The 22,462-nt window shown below is 41.0% G+C and overlaps 1 protein-coding gene and 1 pseudogene across 1 annotated transcript in view; both read left to right on the forward strand.

Annotated features, from left to right (window-relative positions):
• SCN8A (sodium voltage-gated channel alpha subunit 8) overlaps positions 1 to 22,462 on the forward strand; it is a 178,955-nt gene that overhangs the window by 22,995 nt on the left and 133,498 nt on the right. The gene's annotated exons all lie outside the window — the stretch shown is intronic.
• LOC129517439 (U4 spliceosomal RNA) lies at positions 124 to 246 on the forward strand (annotated as a pseudogene).

Genomic DNA, 22,462 nt, shown 5'->3' on the forward strand with positions numbered 1-22,462 from the left:
TCTCCCTCACTCTCTTCAATGAGTTTATGTCATACATTTATAATACATTAGGTTCACTTGTCGTGGTCTGCATTCTACCTTGGAATCCCCTGATAGCCTTTTGATTGTTTAAAAAATAATTTAAGCTTTGCACAGTGGCAGTATCGTAGCCAATGAGATTTATCTGAGGAGCGATTATTGCCAATTGAAAAAATAATTTATATACACTAAAGTGTACTGTTTGGGTTTTGTTTGTTTGTTTTTAAGATTTTATTTATTTATTCATGAGAGACACAGAGAGAGGCAGAGACAGAGGCAGAGGGAGAAGCAGGCTCCATGCAGGGAGCCTGATGTGGGACTTGATCCCAGGTCTCCAGGCTCACACCCTGGGCTGAAGGCAGGCGCTAAACTGCTGAGCCACCCAGGCTGCCCTAAAGTGTACTGTTTGTAAGGTATAGTTCTGTGAGTTTTGACTAATACATAAAATCATGTACCAAATAGAGCGGTTATATCACCCTAAAAACTTCCCTGTGTATATCCTCATAGTCAGCCACCTACCACCACATTGTCAGTCTTAGACACCACTAATCTATTTTCCATACCTTTAGTTTTGCCTTTTTCAGAATGTTACATGAATGGAATCGTGCAGTATGTAGTTTTTCACTCAGCAAAATGCATGTAAGTTTTATCCATATTTTTTTTTAAATTTTTATTTACTTATGATAGTCACAGAGAGAGAGAGAGGCAGAGACACAGGCAGAGGGAGAAGCAGGCTCCATGCACCGGGAGCCCGACATGGGATTCGATCCCGGGTCTCCAGGATCGCGCCCTGGGCCAAAGGCAGGCGCCAAACCGCTGCGCCACCCAGGGATCCCTTATCCATATTGTTAAGTGAACCAGTAGGTCGTTTTTTTTAAGTCATCGACTAATATTCTGTTCTGTGGATAGACCACAATTTGTTTATCCATTCACCTGTTGAAAGACATCCTAGTTGCTTCCAGTTTTGGACCTTTATAGATAGGAGTGTGATTGCTGGGTCATAATGTAGTTTATATCTAACTTTTTATAGAAACTGCAAAACTGCAGCATTGGAGTTTAATCACTGATTTGGGGGATTTTTTTTTTTTTTTTGAGGGCAGGGTAGGTAAGTAAGATTGAAGCTTTTTTATTTTTAAGATTTTATTTATTCATTCATGAGAGAGACAGAGGCAGAGACAGAGACAGAGGGAGAAGCAGGCTCCCTGCAGAGAGCCCGACATGGGACTTGATCCTGGGTCTCCAGGATCACGCCCTGGGCCAAAGGCAGCGCTAAACCGCTGAGCCACCCAGGCTGCCCAAGATTGAAGCTTAAAAACAGTCAACTAATTATTATCTATGTAACATTTAGCTTGTCAAGTGACTGCTGTGTATATAGCATTAAAGTTGGTAAGTAGGTGATACAAGAGAGCTTGCTTAAGTCTTTAAAGGAGTTTGCCTTCTGATAGAGAGGGTACATTTTTATAAACAGTGATGTAAGGCAGCGTTTAGGATTAGACTGGGTTCTGGTTCTTTGTGTCTGGTTGTGATAGCAATGACAGTATCTAACTGATTTGTGCCTGGGTCTTAATCTGTAAAAATGACTGATAGCACAGAGCGGTAAATGCCATTAAAAGAAGGGTTTATTATTTACACTCCCCAAGAGAAGGGATGCCCCACTGGCAGGGCCGTCAGCGAAGCACTGGGTTTGGTCCGGAGCAGGGAGTGATGAGAAAGTGAGGTCCAGAACCTTTTTTGTATTTTCCATGGGAAAGACAAGGCAGGGAAGGGGAAATGACATTGGGTTAGCTATTTTGAATAATTTTGGCGGGCTTGGGGGTATAGGGCTGTTCTAGGTGTGTGGTGCCTGGCCCTGGGTTGATTGAGGGCAAGGGAAATCCTGGCTTGGTATGTGAGTTGGTAAAGGATATAATTCAGAGTATGGGCTCTGGATGGCAGGGGAGGTATAAGCTTGTTAGTTTGGCCCTGCAATTAATGGATGACAAATTGAGAAATACAGAATCTAAGAAAACACAGCCTTCCTGCAGAGAGCTCTCTATACCTACTTGTTGAATAATGTAATTCAATGTAATTCATTACTGACTGCCTACTTTAAAACAGGGATACACAAGTGTCTGAGATGAGGTCTTTGCCCTGAAGGAGCTTATGATATATCAGGAAAAAACATTCATTCATTCACTAAGCATTTATTGAACATCTACCATGTGCCACGTACTTGCTAGTCTCTGAAGATACAGGGTTTATCTATTGGATGGAAAGTGGATAACCAAATAGAGTAGGTTTCTTCCCGTATAAACATTAATGTTTAATACCAAGATACATACTCTCATTTTGCTGCCTCTACCCCCTACTTTCCAGTTGTTTTCTAGATGCACATTTAGATTTTGAGATTTGATTATGGTTTTGGGTTTTCACATTCATGAAAAATATAAGAAAAGGTATATGAGGGATCCCTGGGTGGCGCAGCGGTTTAGCGCCTGCCTTTGGCCCAGGGCGCGATCCTGGAGACCCGGGATCGAATCCCATGTCGGGCTCCCGGTGCATGGAGCCTGCTTCTCCCTCTGCCTGTGTCTCTGCCTCTCTCTCTCTCTATCTGTGTGACTGTCATAAATAAATAAAAATTTTTAAAAAAGTATATGATTGTCAGGTTTTCTTTTAAGGTTGTGGAGCACATTTTTTTTTTTCCTGGAGGAGATCATTTAAAAATGCAAAACTTTAGGGGGGTGGGTACCTGGCTGGCTCAGTTGGCAGATCATATAACCCTTGATCTCAAGGTTGTGAGTTTGAGCCCTACATTGGGCATGGAGCCTACTTTTAATAAAATGCAAAACTTTGTCTTGACTTTTTACTGCTGTGTCTAAAAGGCAGTAATGGGGGCACCTGGGTGGCTCAGTGGTTGAGTGTCTGCCTTTGGCTCAGGTCGTGATCCCAGGGTCCTGAGGGGGAGTCCCGCCCGCATCAGGCTCCCCATGGGGAGCCTACTTCTCCCTCTGCCTATGTCTCTGCCTCTCCCTCTGTGTCTCTTATGAATAGATAAATAAAAAATAAAAAGCAGTAATTGGGGAGGTTGCACAGTCATGTGTGTGTGGCTGAAGGAGGAAAGAGGAGAAGCTGTGGGGATTTAGAAACCAGGGACTAGAAACCAGAATACTGGCTCTAGTTTTGATTTTGTTGTTAAAATACATTTTGGGTAGATTGTCTTCCTCTTTCTAAGCCCAGTTTCCATTTCCTTATTTAGAGAATGGATTGGTGGTTACCACTTGTTCTACCCCTCTTGTGTTGTGGTTAAAGATGAAGTGAGGTATAAATCTAGACTTACTGTGCAGTACAATTGGAGGGTGTATTGTAATGCCTCTAAAAGCCTCAAAATATTAAGGGAATGAATGAAGATATCCCTTTTTTCTTTTGTTTCTGGCATTTCATTCCAAGAAATGAGAACTGAGAGACCTTGAACCTATTTTCTGAACTTGTGTAGTATTTAACACGTGGAGTTATAACTTAGTAATTATGTGCTTTCTTAAGTCTAGCTATGGTTTTGAGTTGGTATAGTGTCAGCACTTCAAGGAGAGTAACTAAAGAGTATACATATTTTCTATCTCCTTCGGAGCCTAGGATACATTGTGGGAACTCAGTAAATATTTGTTGATTGATCGATACTTAATTGAATGTGTAGCCTATCTAAATAAAACCTTTGGTGACTAATTCTAAAGCAGAATATATGCAAGTGAGTGAGAAGTTGGTGTACAGACTGGAGAGATCATCATGGAATGGAGTTAATAAAAAAGACTTGATGGAAGGTTTGAGAGTGATCCTGATGTTCAGCTTAAAGGCACAATAGGTTTTGCTTGGGAAATGAAAGAAGGAAGGATTTCAGGGAGGAATGAGAATGGCACACTAGAAAGTGAATGAACTGATGGAACAGCAGTGAAAGCCAAGTTGGTGAGGTGCTGGAATAATTTTTGAATTGTAGTTATCACTGGGGCTATCAGTCAAACTAGAAACTTTCCAAGTTTGCTCAGAAGTGAGTCCTTGTCACGGTACAGACTAGCTTTGCAAGGTTGAGACAGTGCTTAGAAAGCATCTTTCTTCTGCAGAGCAATCTCCTAAACTGCTGATGTCATTAATTTGATAATCTATGTAGAATGTCAGAAGTTTCTCGTAGTTTTGTAGCCCAGCTAAGCAGATGGACCAGGAATTAACAGCCTTCAATGGAGATGTGCCAAAGTTTGGGTTACTTTCCTTCTAGAGGATGAAGAGGATTTTTACTGTGTAGGGATTCTCACTAGATGGTGTGTGTGTGTGTGTGTGTGTGTGTGTGTGTGTGTGTGTGTGAGATAGCATGCTGACCCCCAGCTATACGTAGCTGGTAGAAACCAGGTAAAGTGGAAAAAAGAGCTGAGTATTGGTATCAACAGACCTGTATTTGTGGAGTAGTGATGGTACTTCTTATCTGGGCATCATAGCAGGTTGGTAGGTACTCACCTCTTTCATGCTAACCATCAACTTAGTTATATATTAGTAAGTACTAGTTATATACTACTAAGTGCTAGTCAGGATGATATTTTTACTGGCAGTCTGGGCAACACAGTATAGACATGCTCTCTGTTCTTGAAAATTTCAGTATAGGACTCCTAAACCATGGATAAATGATTATATAAATGTCCATCTACTATGTTTATAAGATGTGGCACCTATCTTATGATTTTGAAGAACTGCCATGTAGAATAGGGATTCGATTATTGTTTGACCCTCAGAATTCATGTTAAGACTGAGAGTTGAAAGCTTGTAGAGGCAAATTGTGATCAAATTTGAGGAATACACTTATCTGTTAACAGGTGAAGTGGGCTGCCTCAGATCCCAGTTCTCTGTCATAGGTATTGTAGCAGATGCTGTCATGTCTTGGTAATTTGTAAAGGAAATGCAAGTGTCATGTGAGTGTTTCAGCCTTGGCACTATTGACATCTTGTAAAGATTTATTTACTCATTTGAGAGAGAGAGAGAGAGGGAGGGAGGGAGCACCACATGTGCACATGTACACAAAGTGGGGGATGGGGCAGAGAGTGGGAGTAGACTCTCCACTGAGCCCAACGTGGGATTTGACCCCAGGACCCCAAGATCACAACCTGAGCCAAAATCAAGAGTCAGATGCTTAATCAAGCCACCACTCCACTACTGACATTTTGAATGGGATGATTCTTTGTTGTGGTGGGCTATTCTGTGCCTTGTAGAATGTTCAGCAGCGTCCCTGGCCTCCCACTAGACGCCGGCAGTACCCCCTCCCCCAAGTTGTGACACTCAAAAATGTCTCCAGACATTGCCAAATGTTCCCTGCCCCAGTACAGAACCCAGTACAGATCTGGTGACGTTAAGGTGCCTCAGAACTCTGGTAATTTAACCTTTTATTTTTTTTTTGCCAAGTAAATCCTACAGCATAAACATTTTTAGTAAGCGAAAATTGTTTAAAGGACCTACATAATGGGAGTAGGGCTATTCTGTTACCTTCCCATTCAGGGAGGCTTTCTAGGGTGGGAGGTTTTCGAGAATCTGTTGTGTGATGTTGGTGAGCCTGGAATACGCAGGACATTCCCTATAGGGACTGCTTACAGGGTGCACTCTTTGGAGAGGGCTAAGAGATGAAAGTGAGATAAGATGACGTTTGAGCAAAGGACCCCCACATGACTAGTGTGTGAGGGAGAGAGATGTGAATGAGTTGTAGCAGGTGAACTGTGGTCAAGCAGAGCATCAGAGTTCTCCTCCTTGTCCTTCTCTTTCTCCGAAAGACTGGGCAGTTCTGTGCTGGAGGAGGGAGTGTCTGAGGAAATCACAAGCTTTAAGCTTGGCTTGAATCTTGTCACCTCCCTTTACTAGTTTTGACCTGGCAAGTGTTTTCACTATGCCATGTTTTTTTCATTTTTAAAAATTGTGGTGAAATATGTAACATATGATGGACCATTTTAACCATTTTAAAGTGCAGTTCAGTGCTATTAAGTACGTTCACAGTGGTGTGCAACCATCACCATGATCCATCTCCAGAACTTTTTCATCTTCCCAAACTGGGTGGGCTCTGTACCCATGAAATTCCTGTCCTCCTTGCCTCAGGCCCCTGGTAACCACCATTCTACTCTCTGACTACTCTCTAGGCCCCTCGTATAAGGAGTATCATATAGGACTTGTCCTTTTGTGACTGGCTATGTCACTTAGCATCACGTTGTCAAGCTTCAGCATTGTACTTAGGTCAGGATTTCCTTTCTAAGACTGAACAGTATTCCACTGTATGTGTGTGCCACATTTTGTTTATCCATTCATCTGTCAATGGACACTTGGGTTGTTTCTACTTTTTGGCTACTGTGAATAATGCTACTGTGTTTTGTGTGTGTGTATGTTGTGTGTTTTCATTTAAAAATGGCAAAAAAAATGCTTCTTTCATAGAATCATGGCGGCTATCTGAAAAGCTCCTTGGAGACTGCTGGGCATTAATTCTTTCTTTACCCTTTATTTTATGCCAGCTTCTTCCCTTTTGTTTCTTTTATGCACCCCCCCCCCCCGCCCCAGTACTGGTAATCAAACCAAAGCAGGGGCTAATGGTTTTTCCTCCTGCCAATTAAAGTCCATTCTAGGACTGATGTTTTAACATCAGTATTCTTTGAACTGTGTTACTTCAAGAGTAGTGAAGCTTGGGGCCCCTGGGTGGCTCAGTCAGTTAAGCACCTGCCTTCAGCTCGGGTCATGATCCCAGGGTTCTGGGGTTGAGCCCCATGTCAGGCTCCCTGCTCAGCAGGGAGTCTGCTTCTTCCTCTCCCTCTCCCTATACTGCTCCCACTGCTCATGAGCTCTCCCTCCCGCTCTCTTTCAGATAAATAAGTAAAATCTTTGAAAAAAAATAGTGAATCTCTGGAAATTCGAGTTGACTCTAAGGTTGCCCTAAGTGCTCAGTTTTTTTAATGGCTCTGAGAGTCCTTTGCTAAACTCACTGTCACACTTTTCCCTAAGATAATTTGTTCCAAAACCTTGCTAATGACAGCTTGCTGTGCCCAGGGTCCTGAGGTCCCTTCATCAGGGGTTTTGATTCATTTGTCATTCAAAAGACTATTGATATCCTGAGGGCAAGTTTTAGATACACTTGGTGAATTTCATTGCTTTGTTCTTTTGACTCCTGCCTTTAAACACCCAGGCTCCCTCCCTCTGTGGGAAGGAGTGTTTTTGGCTGGCCCTTTTCTGTCTGTGCTGTGCCATCTGTCACAGGGGTCATTGCTCAGAGGCTAGCTTCTTCCCTGCTGGGAGCAGGTGGTCAAAACCAACGGCTATTGACAGGGTCAGGTTGGGGCATCTTACCAATATGCCCCCAAAGCTGCGTAGATAGCTGTTACCCTTCAGAGGAATAAGAGAAGGTCTTACTTTGTGGTCTTTTTCTGCATTAAAGAGGAAGAGATGCAGATGTGATCCTAAATTGTTAGTTAATTCCTGTGGTCCAGCCACTTGTCCTTTGTCCTGTCTATGCTGTTGCCTCTACCTCAACTGGACTCTAAGGCTACTGCCTGAAACAGCCTGCAGTGTACAATAAAGAGACATCTGTGAAAATTATGGGCAATATAATTACTCAAGCTGATTCATGTCATAGATGCTAGAGGTGACATCCTAATCCTTGCTCAAACAAAATAAAATACCCCTGAAATCATTCAGTGATCTCCGGTGGTAAAGACCTTGGTTTTAAAGTCTTATTTAACAAGAATTGTGCTTCCAGCCACTCAGGATTCTGGGCCTGACTCACAGGGGAACCAGCCCAGTGCTGAGTCACTTAGCCAACTTCATTCATCGATCATGTGCTTGTGCACAGCTTGGTTGCAAGGTGGGAGAGAATTACTATTTTCAAATGTTCCTTCCTGAGGTAACATGGTCCAGAAGTGAGCCGAGAGACAGGATGCTGGAGTTCTATTCTTGGCTCAGCTATGCACCTTCAGCAAGATACATCCCTCTCCCCACCCCAGTGTGTTAGTATGGAAGGATCAGGGAAATAAAACCAACAAGACAGATAAGAACAGAAGTGTGTGGGGGCTTTTCTTAGTGGTTTTCCCAGGGATATTATAAGGAAATATGGCCCACAAACCCACGACTCCCCGGTTGGCTGAGTGTTGTTACCACCATTTGCTCAAGTAACTTGCCATAGCCTCCGCTTTCGAGATAAAAAGGAATTTCTCCTCCAGAGATGAGCCCCGGCATTGCTAGTCTTTGTTCTTTTTCAAACCTGTAATGCCTCTTTCCTGTAGTACTCACTGCATTGTGCTTGGTACATTCAGCCGTCTTAAAAGACACAAAGGATTATTTCTGTTAAGTGGGGGAATTCAGAACAGTTTACCGAATAAATCAGGCCTGAGGTGTGTAGTCTCCAGTTAACGAAAATCAGCTTGACCTAGTGTAAGGTAATGCAGTTTTCTCTGGGGGCTCCCTAGTTCCCCTGGAGGCCTCCTATGTGCAAGGCTCTGTTCTCCCTTGCTCGTGTGCTCTCATGTGTCACATGCATCCAGACCTGATTATGCCTTTCACCTCCTCTGACCCTTGGAGAAGTCCGGTCTTTTCTACCTCCACCTCAGGTATTCTCTACTCCTTGGCATCCTAACCTCAATACGGTGGCGTCTCTAAACTCTGCTGACAGAATTGTTTTATTTTTAATATGAAAACTGTTTAAGCATACGGAAAAATATAGAAAATAATGGACTATTTGCTTTAGCTCTTTTTTTGAGTGTAAGTATCATCATGGATTCGTTTGAAGCCCAGAGGCACCACGTTTACCCCCATTCCCAACTTTTTTGTCAAAGGCACAGTGCAGAGTGCTGAGCCTCCTATAGAGGCCTTCCTTCCAAGACCTGTATTCACTGTTTTCCTCAGGTGCTTTCACAGCTCCCTCCCCGTCTCTCATTGTGACCTTGGGCAATGAGACCTCTGGGAACTTTTAGGGTTTTTTAAAGATTTGATTGATTGATTGATTGATTTGAGAGAGCATGTGTACATTTGTGTGTTTGATTGGAAGGAGAGAAACAGAGGGAAAGCGAGAGAGAATCTCAAGCAGATTCTGCACTGACTATGGAGCCCTAAGTGGGGCTTGATCTCAAGACCCTAGAGCATGACAAGTGGAAATCAAGAGTTGGATGCTTAACGGACAGAGCCACCCAGGCGCCCCCTTTTCTGAGCTTTCTATTTCTCATCTATAAGGTCAGAATAATAGCAGCACTTGCCTTCTTCAAGTTATTCTGAGAATCAAATGTGATATATGTAGAAGTGGTTTGTAAAGCTCAGTATTATATGTGACATCAGTTGCCTTGTTTTACAAGGCTGTGGGAGAGGATGCTGAGAGAAGGGAGATGACCAAGGGAAGGGATGGATGAGAATCCCCAGGGGCTTTTCCAAACTATGACATACCTACCTTACGCTTATCTGTGTATATGCACAGATAGACACATACACATATCATTAGAAATGCTTTGAAGGTAGAGGCCAGGGAAAATCGTATCTAGACTCCCTTCTTCTATCATTTTCAAGGTTCTCCGTTATTTTTCAGCCTATCTCCACATTGTTTTGCACTGGAATGGCCATTTAAAGAAATCAATTTCTTTGTCTGTATTTACTCAAAGTCCAGATTTTCAGTAAAAATCTTCATCAGTTGTTTGGCTACGGAGGTTTGCTTTCACCAATATGCTTTCCAGAACTCCTGCCACCAGCTCTATATTACTCCAGAATATGTCTTTCTCTCCATCGTGCTCTATCTCTTCTACTGAATGTAGTCTGAAGAGAGCTGTCCCGCTGTGCAAGAGTTAAGAATGCCTCAACACTTCCTTTAAAACACATTAAATGGAAGACAGTCAGGTGTAATTACTATCTAGTCATTTCTGTGCCACTGCGTGTAGGCTTCTGAGTAGATCCTGCTGTCTGGTCATCGTCTCTTAGCCTTCCACATTTATTTAATCATTTGATTTTATTTAATTATGGTACTCTGGCCCAAAGCAGAGAAGGGGTACATGGGTGAAGTTATTCCTGTATAACTGTAGTAAGAACTATTCAGTTTTATTTAAAATGTTTGGGATCCCTGGGTGGCGCAGCGGTTTGGCGCCTGCCTTTGGCCCAGGGCGCAATCCTGGAGACCCGGGATCGAATCCCACATCGGGCTCCCGGTGCATGGAGCCTGCTTCTTCCTCTGCCTCTGTCTCTGCCTCTGTCTCTCTGTGTGTGACTATCATAAATAAATAAAAAAAAATAAAAAAAAATAAAATGTTTAAGATTGAAGTATAGAAATTAAAAATGCTTGTCCCCTGGAACACAGAAATTGAACTCCTGTGTGTATACCCTAGAGGAACTTCCTTGTCTGAGCACATGGTGACCTGGACAAGAACGCTTTTGGTAGCACCGTTGACAATACCACAGAATTGTTGGAAACAAAGTTCATCAACAGGAAGGAGGATAAGTTGTGGTATAGTCAAACAGGGAACTGCTACTGTGAAGCCATGAAAATGCATGAATTAGGGAAGTATATCAAAAGGAACCTGTCAGCCATAGTGTGGGGTGAAAAATGCAAGTTTTAGGATGTGATTGCCATTTTGTATTTATACAAAGTATCCGAACATGCAAAACAATCTATATTGTAATAGATATACTGTTAATATGGTAATAATATAAGAAGTGGGAGAGTTTGACACCAAATTCAGGATGATGGTTGCCTTCAAGGAGGGTAGAGAAGAATTGTATGGATAAGAATACACAGGGTAAAGTTTAAGTTATCTGTAAAGTTCTGTTACTATCTGTATGGTTTTTTTAATACCTGAAATATTTTATAAAATGAATCAACTGTAATAAAAAGGACTAAAAATGTATGTCTTAGTTCATTTAAGTCCCTATAACAAGAATACCATAGACTGGGTGGTTTATAAACAATAGATATATATTTCTCAGTTCTGGAGGCTGGGAAGTCCAAGATCAAGGTGCCAGCAGATTTAATGTGTGGTGAGGCCTCCTTCATACAGGCTGTCTTTTTGCTGTGATCCCACATGGTGGAGGGGGCCAGGGAACCCTCTGAGGTCTCTTTTACGAGAGTTTCTATCTTTTATAATTCAACATATGAGTTTGGAGGGACACAAATATTCTATAGCAATGTAAAAAGAATAAGGCCCTAGCTTCGTTAAATTATAGGAAAAGGAAAGAACATGGGAGGATTTAATAGCAGTTCTGTGGGTAATAGACTCGTAGATGGTTTTTATTTTTTATATTTTCCTAGTTTTCTGCAATTAAATACATATTATTTTTATAACCAGGGAAATAACAATAATTTTTTAAAAGATTTTATTTGTTTGTTTGTTTAATTATTTGAGAGTGAGGGAGAAGCAGACTCTCCTCTGAGCAGGGAGCCCCATGGGGGGCCCAATCCCAGGACCCTGAGATCATGGCCTGTGCCAAAGGCAGACAACTAACCCGCTGAGCCACCCAGGCGCCCCTGTAAATGTTATTCTTTAGAAAGAAGTCACAGGATATCAAAATAAGACAGTGAAGTAGTATTGACAGCCACCCAGAGCTTTTTCTCCAGTTTGGACCTAAGAGTATTTTATGGTTATTTTAACTGGCTATAATTTTCAAGCACTTTAATTTTATGTGTGCTTTACTGTTCTTTTTGCTTTAAAAATTTTTTGTTTTTGAAGAATTAGGTTTAGAGGGAAAAAACTGCTGTGATTTTTAAATCCAAAGGATGCTATTTAGTATTATATAAAATCGTGTTAAGACAAATAATGATTTTCCAAGACTGACAGCATAGTTAATAAGTTAACCACATCCTAGTTAGAAGAAATTCTCATGGGGTTGAGGATAGTCTGGATCAAACTACAGAGAAATAAACTTAATTTTAAACTTTTCTGTTTGCCCTGTACAGATAACATCCACACAAATCACATGTTCATAGAACAAACTTTCTTTTCTTCTCAGCTCAGTTACTACTTTTAATAGGAAACCCTGCCTCCACCCCATCCCCACACCCACCTGCCCCTAATTCTGGATTATGTGAATCCCTGGTACCTGATACGATACTCGGTACCTTTATGCTGTTGTGTCCTTGTATCCTAATTGGCTGGTGATCCGTTGGTCTCTACTGGAGTCTTAGCTCCACAAGATGGGGTGCAGGTATTTTGTTCATTATAGAATCATCACTGGTATCTAGCACAGTGTCTGGCACATAGAAAGTCCTGGTAAATAATCCTTGAATGAACAAATGGATGAAAAGGTCACAGCTGAAGGGGACCTTCTGGAAACTGACCAAATTGATGAAAAATTTTAAGCTGGATTTTCTGCGTATAGGTATAAGAGAAATAATTAGGTTGAGTAATAATTCCAGAATTCTCTCTAGAACTTTTCAGTGGAGAAATGAAAAGCCAGAGTTTTAAATGCCAATGCCGTACTAGTAATAATAAATGAAGAAGTAGGGAAATGAAGAAAGTACACCTAGGATTGACATAGTTAATGATAAAAAAAAAATTGTTAAATTGGTTGCTTTTTCTTCTTATCTGGTTTTAAGTGTTTTTTTTTTAATCTTGCTAAAATGGTCTGATTTCTTAATATTAGCTAAGTTGTTTTTATTGGTATTCATTTTATACTTCTTAAAATACGACATGCATATAGGAAAATGCAGAAATCACAAGTGTACACTGGTAAAGTTTTGGTGAACACACCTGTGTGACCAGCAACCCAGAAGTCTCCTCCTGCCTCTCCTAAACATTCACTACCTTTCTCCAAGGGAGCTACTATCCTGAGTATTCATTTTTTCATACAGTTTTTATAGAATGCCTCAACCTAGGATGCTTCTATTAATATCAGGGGTCAGTCAGACTCTTGGATCCAACCATTCAAATTGTTGCCATCTTCTATCTGGTGGAATGAATGAAGGCATGGTAACTTTAGTCCAAGTGGATGCTCTGTTTTATTGACAACAAATACCATGTCCCCAAATCATCATTTAACCTTTGTCATGGAGGTCTTAGACTGTGGTGTATGGAAAGGTGATTAGCGGAAATTTAGTTCTGTAGTTGATTTGAGCCCTGGTTTTTTTGAATATTGAAGATCTCAAAACTGCTAGGTGCATTATTTAAGAGGTTTTAGAGTCAATCTGCTTTCTACTCTGTTGTCTTATTTAAGACAAAAACTGAATACCATTCTTTCATTTATGCTACAGATATTTATTTGATGTCCTACTGTGTTCCTCGCAAGACAAGGAATTCAGAGGATGCCATAATTAATAAGCATGATCTTTGCCCTTGAGATGCTTATAATTAGGGAAAATGAAACACATAAATAAAACTATAATTTAAAGTAGTATTTTAGGAGTTGACATAAAGTACTAAAGCTAAGGAAAACTTATTTTAGGTAGGGGGAATATGAACAGCTATCCCAAGCAGGGTTAGGCAGGAGAGCATTCTAGGCAGAGAGTATGGCACAAGCAAAGGTGTAGGAATGGAAAAGTACAGTAGGAGTGAGAGATGGTTTCATGAAGCATAAGCTACAAGCAGAGAATAGCTATTAATAGGCTGAAAAGGGCCCAGAGTGCTCGTTTAAAGATCTGAAATTTTAATCAAAAAGCAGCAGAGAGTCTGAAGATTTTTGAGCAGAAGGAGGCCATGGCCATCAGAGCTAAATTTCATCTCAATTTCTGATTGTGTCTACAGTTTAGAATTACTAAACTGTCCCCAGGGTTTGCTTGGATTATACAAATCCAGCTGTGAGGATTAGTCAAATTCATTTGTCATCAATGAGGTAGTTAACAATAGGGGACCATAACAGTTATGAACAATTTTCTGTTTTAATGTTTCCTACAGAAAATTTGCTAGCCCCACCTTTCTGAGTAGATAGGGAGGACTTTAGAGAAGAGTGTAAGATTAAGTTTTATTAATACATTACAAATGAGATTAGAAATCTATTTCTCATCTTGCTACCACTGTGCTTGTCCCATCATAACATTGTTTTCCTGAATGGAAAACATCACACTACAGAAAAACACACTGGATGAAGAGCCACACTAAGTTTAAGTAAGTCCTGACTCTGCTACTTGCTATCTTTGTGACCCTGAGCAAGTCACTTAACCTCTGTGGGCCTGTCATAGGGTAGTTGTGAAAGTCCAATTGGTAAATAGTTGTGAAAGCATTACTAACAGTATTGGGATGCATGTTGCTGTGCTTTGTGTTTGGAGGGGATGTTTCCATGCAGGTATTGCTGGGCATGTTCTTGGATGTTTCTGAAAAGTCCCTGCCCACATCATATCCACAGTGCTTCGTGGCAGTGTGTTATTGCAGGGGAGAAGTGGTGGGTGGGGTGGAAGGCAGAAACACTAAATGCCAGCCTGCACTCTGCCACTTGCCCGTGTCACTCAGATGTAACTACCTGCTTTTGTAAGCTACCCTGCATTTGCCTTAAGGCACTGTAAAAACTAAAGCATACGACAACAACAAAGCACATACAAATTCAAATCCTAAAGACTTCGGGAGAAATGCAAATAATTATTCATGATTCTTTAAGAGATTAGCAGGATGTATTGGGCATTAGTCCACTAGACTTGCTAAAAGGTATTCTTTAGCCACTCTGTATCATCCTTGTCCTGTCTCTGTTCTTTCTTTTTCCTTTTCTTTCTTTTTTTTAATTCTTTTTTTCCCTTCTTTTTTTCTCTTTTTTTCCTCCTTTTCTTTCTGTCCCCAAATTTCCCAGCCCCACTAAAAGCCATCTCTAGTATCAGCTGCATTCCCAGAGTTTTCCTTCCTGGCCTCTTTATCATCACTGCGATTATCATTATGATCATGTAGCCTTTCCCCCTTTCCCTTCTTATCACTGTTCTGTTCAGCACGAGGAAGATGACTAGTCTCAGCAGGAAAGAAAGCCTCCCTCCTTAGTGGATGGATAGGGGACCATTTAATATTTTGTCCCCAGGTCACTGGCTGTTTGATACAAAGCATGTCAGTTAACCTATCTCACCCCAGTCACCTTTTCTGTGAAGTTGGATATAGCAGTAGTTGCTTCTTGAACCTCCCAAGTGAGGATGAGATGAGGTAAAGGATGAGAAAGCGCTCTGTAAATGTTAGAGCGCTGTGCAAATATGAGGTTGCGTTCATTTGTAGCCTCAGCAACTGTTTACAGAGTCTGTCACTGTCAGCTCAGTCTCCTAAGACTCCTAGCAAGTCTGAAATCTCGTTCAGGAAAGATCTATCCTGTTTTTAATCATGGCTGACCACATGAGATTGCTTGTTGCTTCCTGACAGTCTACGGCCAGCCTGCTGTGTATTACTGTATTTTCATGTGTGTGACACTTCAAGAGCTCCTGATGTATTCTCTCTCCTCGGCTCCTTGCGGTAACCCTGGATGAGAAAGAGAATTTTATTTTATTTTATTTTATTTTATTACCCCCTGGCTATCCCATTGTATATGTCTCCCTGCTTGTAGTCACCATGTTGAAGTGCACAGCACAGTGGCTGCTTGAATAACACGTCTTCCCTTCCCCTGACTACCTCATAGAAGTGTGAGTGATGCTTCTGAGTTTGGTCAGCGTGCTGTCTTCTAGTAACCATGTAGTGGGTCTGCCCTGCCGTCGACTAGTGATTGAGCAAGTGAAGAGCAAAAACCATACAAGCTTGATGAGAGCTTCATGGTGCCTGTACTCAGACCTCTTATCCACACCCAAGGCTTTGGCACTCCATCTGTTTGAATGCCATACGGTGTGACCCAGTTTGGGTGTCACCTTTTTTGGCCAGTGAAACGACCTGTGTGTTGTCTGAGTAGCAAATATCCATGCAAGGTGTCAGTTCTCATGTTTTCATTAAAGTCTTTCTCTTGTGTGTACAGTTCTTTGGAGTAGGCAAGTACTTGACCTTATTGTCAAGTCATTGTCAGAGGCATCATGGTACCAGGGAAAGCATGTGGGCTTTGGAGAGAGGCTACTTCCTGTGTGACCTTGGGAATTCCTATTTTTTTCTTTTGAGTCTCTCTTTCCTCACTTGTAAAATGAAGCTGTCAATACCTGTCTCATTAGGTTGTTGTGAGGATTAAAGGTAATATTTATAAAGTTGCCTGACAATAAATATTATCCTAATCTTTATAGCTACTGCACCAGCTTTGCAGACAGGCACATAATCACTTTCATATATTGTTGTATGTCCATATCAAGTGAACTTTATTAGCGAGCAATCCCAGATCCATTGTTCTAGGAGTTGTCCATTGAATTCTGGAGTTGAAAGAGACCCAATCATTATTTTGTGTAATAGTTTTGGGGCCATCCTAACACTCTGTAGAAACGTGTTCAGGGGTGATCTGGGAGGAGTGAGGTAGACCTTGGGCCCTGCTTCAGTTTGAACAAAGATACTTTTATTTATAGTATTGACATCCAGCATTTTATTTGAAAAAGACTTCCACTGATTGAAAACAAAAAGCTTTAAATTTTTTTTTTAAGCTTTAAAATTTTAATCCAACTTTCTACCATCTAGTGCAGGAGTCTCCTTTACATGACTGACAGATAGTGACTTAGAATGTGTTATGATTATCAGTCTTCTCAGTTCTAAGCTTTCCAGTACCACATAGGAGACACTCAAGAAGCACATATTGAATGGATGAATTCTCGGTCATGGTTGTGGTAGGGATCATCAGAATAGTACTAGACCTCTTTTTAGTCTCTGTGTTCATTCATAGTTCTTTCTGATTTAAGCCTATATGTTTAGAATCTCGATAATTCTGTTAGAGGAGCCAACTTTGCTTAGCCTGTCAGAGTCCAGGGCAGCTAATAAATTTATGTTTATGGAATCATAGAACTGCAAAGGATCTTTGAAGAGGTGCAGAGGAGGGAAAAGAGTGCTAAAGAGGAATTGTATAGTGAAATGGTTAACAACACAGACCCTAGAGCCAAACACCTTGGATATGAATCCCAATCTGATCTCAGGCAAGTTACTTAATCTCTCTGCTTCAGTTTTCTCATCAATAATGTGGAATAATGGGGCACCTGCGTGGCTTAGTAGTTGAGTGTCTGCCTTTGGCTCAGGGCATGATCCTGGAGTCCCAGGACCGAGTCCCACATCGGGCTCCCTGCATGGAGCCTGCTTCTCCCTCTGCCTGTGGCTCTGCCATTCTCTCTCTCTCTCCCTGTCTCTCATGAATAAATAAATAAAATCTTTAAAAAAAATAAGGAATAATGCAATACATACCTTACAGAGTTGTTGGAAAGATCAAAAAGATTATATAAAAGTTTTTAGTACTATGCCTAGCACATGTAGTAAATGCTCCATGTTATTATATGCTGTTATTATTGGTAGTATTATGATTATCATTGTTTATTTACTGAGTCCTACTTCACATGCATTATCTCACTTAACCCTTAAATGGAGAAGTGGAGGCTCCCTAAGATGTAATTTGCCCAAGGTCAATTAGCTGACAAACTGCAAACCTGGCTCTATAAACAATTTCACTTACCTCCCTTCTTTTATAAATAAGACCAAGGCTTGGATAAATGAATTGAATTATTAAGGGCCGTACAGCTGGTCAGTGACAATATCCGAATTATAATCTCAGTTTCTCAATCTTGGTCTAGGATTGTTTCTCTTTTGGAGGATGTGGTAGAGGGATCTGATGTCATAATTAAAAGAAAAACGAAACTCTAGAGCAAAAGTAATGTCAGCTGTCCAAAACTATTAATGATTGGAAATTATCAAGCTGTATAGAAGCATGTGGGCTAGAATCTTACCAATCATAGAGAGTAGAAGGCTTATAACCCTTATTATATAGTCAAATGTCATATTTCTAAAGATGGCAGAGATAAGGCCCGCTGTGAAATATTGTGCCTTAACTTCTAAATTCTCTATGATGTGGAAAAAGTATATGCAGATGAAAGTAATACAAGCCTGTGATGCTGATGTTATCATAGTCCATACCTTCATCCTCAGTTGTGAAAGATGTTTTAAGTCCAGCAAGCGTTTCCGCCATCTCTTTCTCTGTTGAGAGACAGTCCTCTTCACTCCCCAGTTAAAGTTGCCAGGCATGCCTCTGGCTGTAGATAGTCTAAAAGTAACAGAGACTATCTTGCCTACATTGGTCTACTTTTGTCTTTTGTACACATGATGTACTGATACTCCTTAACTACCTTTTATATCCACATTTTTAAAATAATATTAACTGAAAAATGAAAATTTATACTTAATATTTCATGCCACTGACTGCCCACCAATAATTTATTTCCACAATGATGTCATCTTTGTTCATCAAGGTTTATGCAATAGTTGTCAGACATTGCTTTGGATTTTTATTTATCTTATGAAGGTTGAATGAAATGAAAAAATTTTAACAGATGATACAAGTGGTATTAACTAATATTTACTGTGCAATTTCTATTTATTAGACATTGTATTTTATTTTATTTTATTTTTTTTAAATTTTTATTTATTTATGATAGTCACACAGAGAGGGAGAGAGAGGCAGAGACATAGGCAGAGGGAGAAGCAGGCTCCATGCACCAGGAGCCCGACGTGGGATTTGATCCCGGGTCTCCAGGATCACGCCCTGGGCCAAAGGCAGGCGCCAAACCGCTGCGCCACCCAGGGATCCCTAGACATTGTATTTTAACCCTTGTACTTTTTTGTCGTTTTACTGGTCTGATAGTCATTATACAGTAGAGGCAAAACTTAAAATCTTGGGATTTTTGGTTAGAAGCAGTGAATCTCTACCCCAAATATATTCAGCTGATTTAAGCTGATTGACTATATAGTTGTAAATAAGAAAAACAACATGAACTATGGGATGTGTTGATTTCTTTTCCTCAGTTGTATAACCATAACAACATTTTTTTTTATTTTTAAAATATTTATTTATTTATTTATTCATGAGAATACACAGAGAGGAGAGAGAAAGAGAGAGGCAGAGTCACAGGCAGAGGGAGAAGCAGGCTCCATGCAGAGAGCCCGACATGGGACTTTTTTTTTTTTTTTTTTTTCTGACGTGGGACTTGATCCCAGGTCTTGATCCCAGGTCTCCAGGATCACACCCTGGGCTGAAGGCGGCGCTAAACCGCTGAGCCACCCGGGCTGCCCCCATAACAACATTTTTAAAATAATGATCTTTTTTGTGTGTACAGCTACTTTCTCCTTCCATCCCCAACCATATTCCTTCATATGGAAAGATTTTTCCTGTTCCCACCTTGTCCAGTAAGTCTCTTTGGGAGTGTGTACAGTGAGTTTCTTATTTGGGCTCTGGAGTTTTACTGGAAGCCTAAGATACTTGGAGCAAAAATTCATCTTCCCCAGAGGTTTTGGTCTTCCTTAGAAGTATGAACACCTATCAAGTGGCTTTTGTTTCCTAGATGTTTAACATGTCTCCATAGTTTAGTACCTTGGAAAACACAAGCAATCTAGTGGAAAATAAGACAACATCTGCTCTCCCTTTAGACCACTGGGGCTGGGAGGAAGGAAGGACCAAACTGGTGGCTAAGAGTGTCTCAATATGACTGAAAGGAAGGCATAGGAAATTGAGGTTGAAATCTAATGTGCACGTTGGAATTGAGGCAAAAGAAGTAGAGAACCCCCAATCACAATTTTCAGTTGTAACGCAGTGAACGAGAAAACACTGTTTGCACTGTAACTTGACTCAGGAGACTAGCAAAGAGCATGACAATAGATGTGGGGTAACAACAGCCAGAGTCTACCAAGGCTTTAGTGTGTTGGGATAGAAAGGAGAAAGGCTCCTGTGCCTTGTGGAAGAAATAAAGGAAACACAGAAAGCCAGTTAAATTTGAAAAAAAAAAAATTGGTGATAGAGGTTAACTGATAAATTAGAGGAAAATTCTGACTTGTAGTGTCTCTAGGGCCAGGAAGAGGGAAGTCTCAAGGCCTCTTAACTGGGTCATATCTTGATAGACGAGTAGGCTTTATGCTTGTATGGATACATAGACAAGATGGAATTCTCTCTTCATTTTGGGCTGAGGGGACCTGCTCAGAGAATCTTTTGGATCCATTTATAATCACTATAATAATTGGTCTTGACTGCATTTAAATACCATTTTGTATCAAAATATCATGTAGTCAAAGTGTGCTTCACAAGTCCCTCCTGATAGAGTTACTTATTTATCATGGTCAGTCTTATGTTTATATCCATATTAGGCCTCTTTCAAAATATCCCATAAGCAAACCTTTCAAAAGGTATCTGTGGAAAGACATAGATACAAATCATTGAAGAGTGACTATCTCAAAGGCAGTAGGAAGGGACCAGTTATTGAGAATCAGAGGCAAAAATAGATCAGCTTCGGGAAAGTTTGATAGGTGTGAGTGAGGCTTAGGAAGAACAAACCTCACAGTGGCCTCACGAGGTGGAAAGCCAGAAGAATGCACAAGGCAGCTCTCAGCATGGATGCTGACAGTCGCCAGGGTGAGGATGGGCCATAAGATCTTGTAGAAGGCAGAGCCAGATTTGATGTTATCAAGAGAGGGTTAGGGCTGCAATTTTTTTTTTTTTGTCTCAAATGAGTAAAACTAAGGTTTGACAAAATTGTTTTTATTTCAATTTCTAGAACTGTTATATGATTTCCCAAAATGAAATCTGTAAGTGACAAAGAAAATTGGCAGCCTAGCATCTAGTTGTCACTTGAGGAAGGAGGGGCCTGGGGAGTGGGGACAGTGTAAACTCCATCCATCTGGCTGCATTTTTCTCTTTGGTGATAAGAGCCGCCCACCTTCCTCCCAGCGCAGAGCTGCTCCTCTGGCTGATTCCAAATGAGCTATATATCAACATGCAGAGAGCTGGCTGGCCGTTCTCAGGGGCTAGCTATAGTTCTCTGCCAAACTTCTCTCCTTTTAGTTCTTATAGTTAAGTCTTTTCCTTTGAACTTCAGAGCCACGTATCTACTGCCTATTTAGCGTGTCCATTTAGAGGTACCAAAGCAACTCAGACTCAACATAGTTAAAAGTGAAGTCATCATCTTAACCCCCAATGTATGCATCACATCTTAGTTTCTCAGGGATTTTTTCTACCTTCCATCCATTTGCCCATGACAAAAACCTGGACCTCTTTGTCGATTTTCCTTCTACTTCCCACTTCAATTAGTCAACAGGACTGTTTGGTATATCCTCCCTGCTTGCTGCAGCCTGGTTCAGGCTGTCATAGTCTCTCACCTGAATCACTACAAGGTCTTCCACCTGGCCTTCTTCACTCAGATCTTGCTCCTCGCCCAGCCCATCTCCCCACTGCTCACCTCATTCTGTACGCTGTAGCTGGAAGTGCAACTTTGATCAAGTCATTCCCTATTTAAAAACCTTCAGTATCTCCTTATTGCCTTCAGGATAAAATCAGAACTCCTTCCCATGATAACGTCTTTGCCTTCCTGATGTGGCAGCTGCTTATCTGTTAATTTTCTGAAGTCTGCTTACACTGACCTGTTGGCAGTACCCAGTGGCTTGTCTGTGGTCTCTTGTGTATGCTGTTTCTTCTTCCTGCAAAGCTTTATACATTTTCCTGCCATTCTGCTATTCCACCAGCCATCCTTCAGGCTTTAGCTGAGTTGTCACTTTCTCCAGAAAGCCTTCCTTGATATCTCCAAACTAGATTAGGTGTCCTGCTTGTGTATATCTATAAAAGCCTATTTTACTTTATTGGACTTATCATACTGTACTTTATTTGTCTGCCACCCCCAGAAGACTTTAAATGTCCCTGAAGGCAGAGAGCTACATTGATCATCAGTACAGTTTCTGGCATATATTAGGGAGCACATTAAATGTATCATTTGCTCTTTTTGTTTTTTAAAAAATTGTGGTAAAATTTACGTAATATAAAATTTACCATCTTAAATGTACAATTCATTGGTGTTAAGTGCATTCACATTATTGGACATCTGTTATTAATGTCCACCTGCAGACTTTTTCATCCTCCCAAACTGAAACCCTGTACTCATTTAAATAATTTCCCATTGCTCCATCCCCCTAGCTCCAAATAACCACTGTTCTACTTTTTGTCTCTATGTGTTGACAATAGGTACCTCATGTAAGTGGACTCATACAGTATTTGTCCTTTTTTTTTTAATTAAAGATTTTATTTATTCACGAGAGATGCTGAGAGAGAGGCAGAGACATAGGCAGAGGGAGAAGCAGGCTCCCTCAGGGAGCCCAATGTGGGACTTGATCCTGGGACTCCAGGATCACCCCCTGAGCCAAAGGCAGATGCTCAACTGCTGAGCCACCCAGGTGTTCCGTATTTGTCATTTTTTAAAAAAATGTATTTTATTTATTTATTTGAGAGAGAGTGCGTGTGTGTTCAGGAGCATGGGGGTGGGGAGCAGAGGGAGAGGAAGAAGCAGACTCCCTTCTGAGCAGGGAGCCCAGTGCCAGCTCCATTCCAGGACCTCCAGATCATGACTTGATCATGACTTTAGCCAAAGGCATACACTTAACTGACTGAGCCATCCAGGTGCCCCCAGTAT

This window comes from Nyctereutes procyonoides, unplaced genomic scaffold, assembly GCF_905146905.1.
Source record: "Nyctereutes procyonoides isolate TBG_1078 unplaced genomic scaffold, NYPRO_anot_genome, whole genome shotgun sequence".
Classification (NCBI taxonomy): domain Eukaryota; kingdom Metazoa; phylum Chordata; class Mammalia; order Carnivora; family Canidae; genus Nyctereutes; species Nyctereutes procyonoides.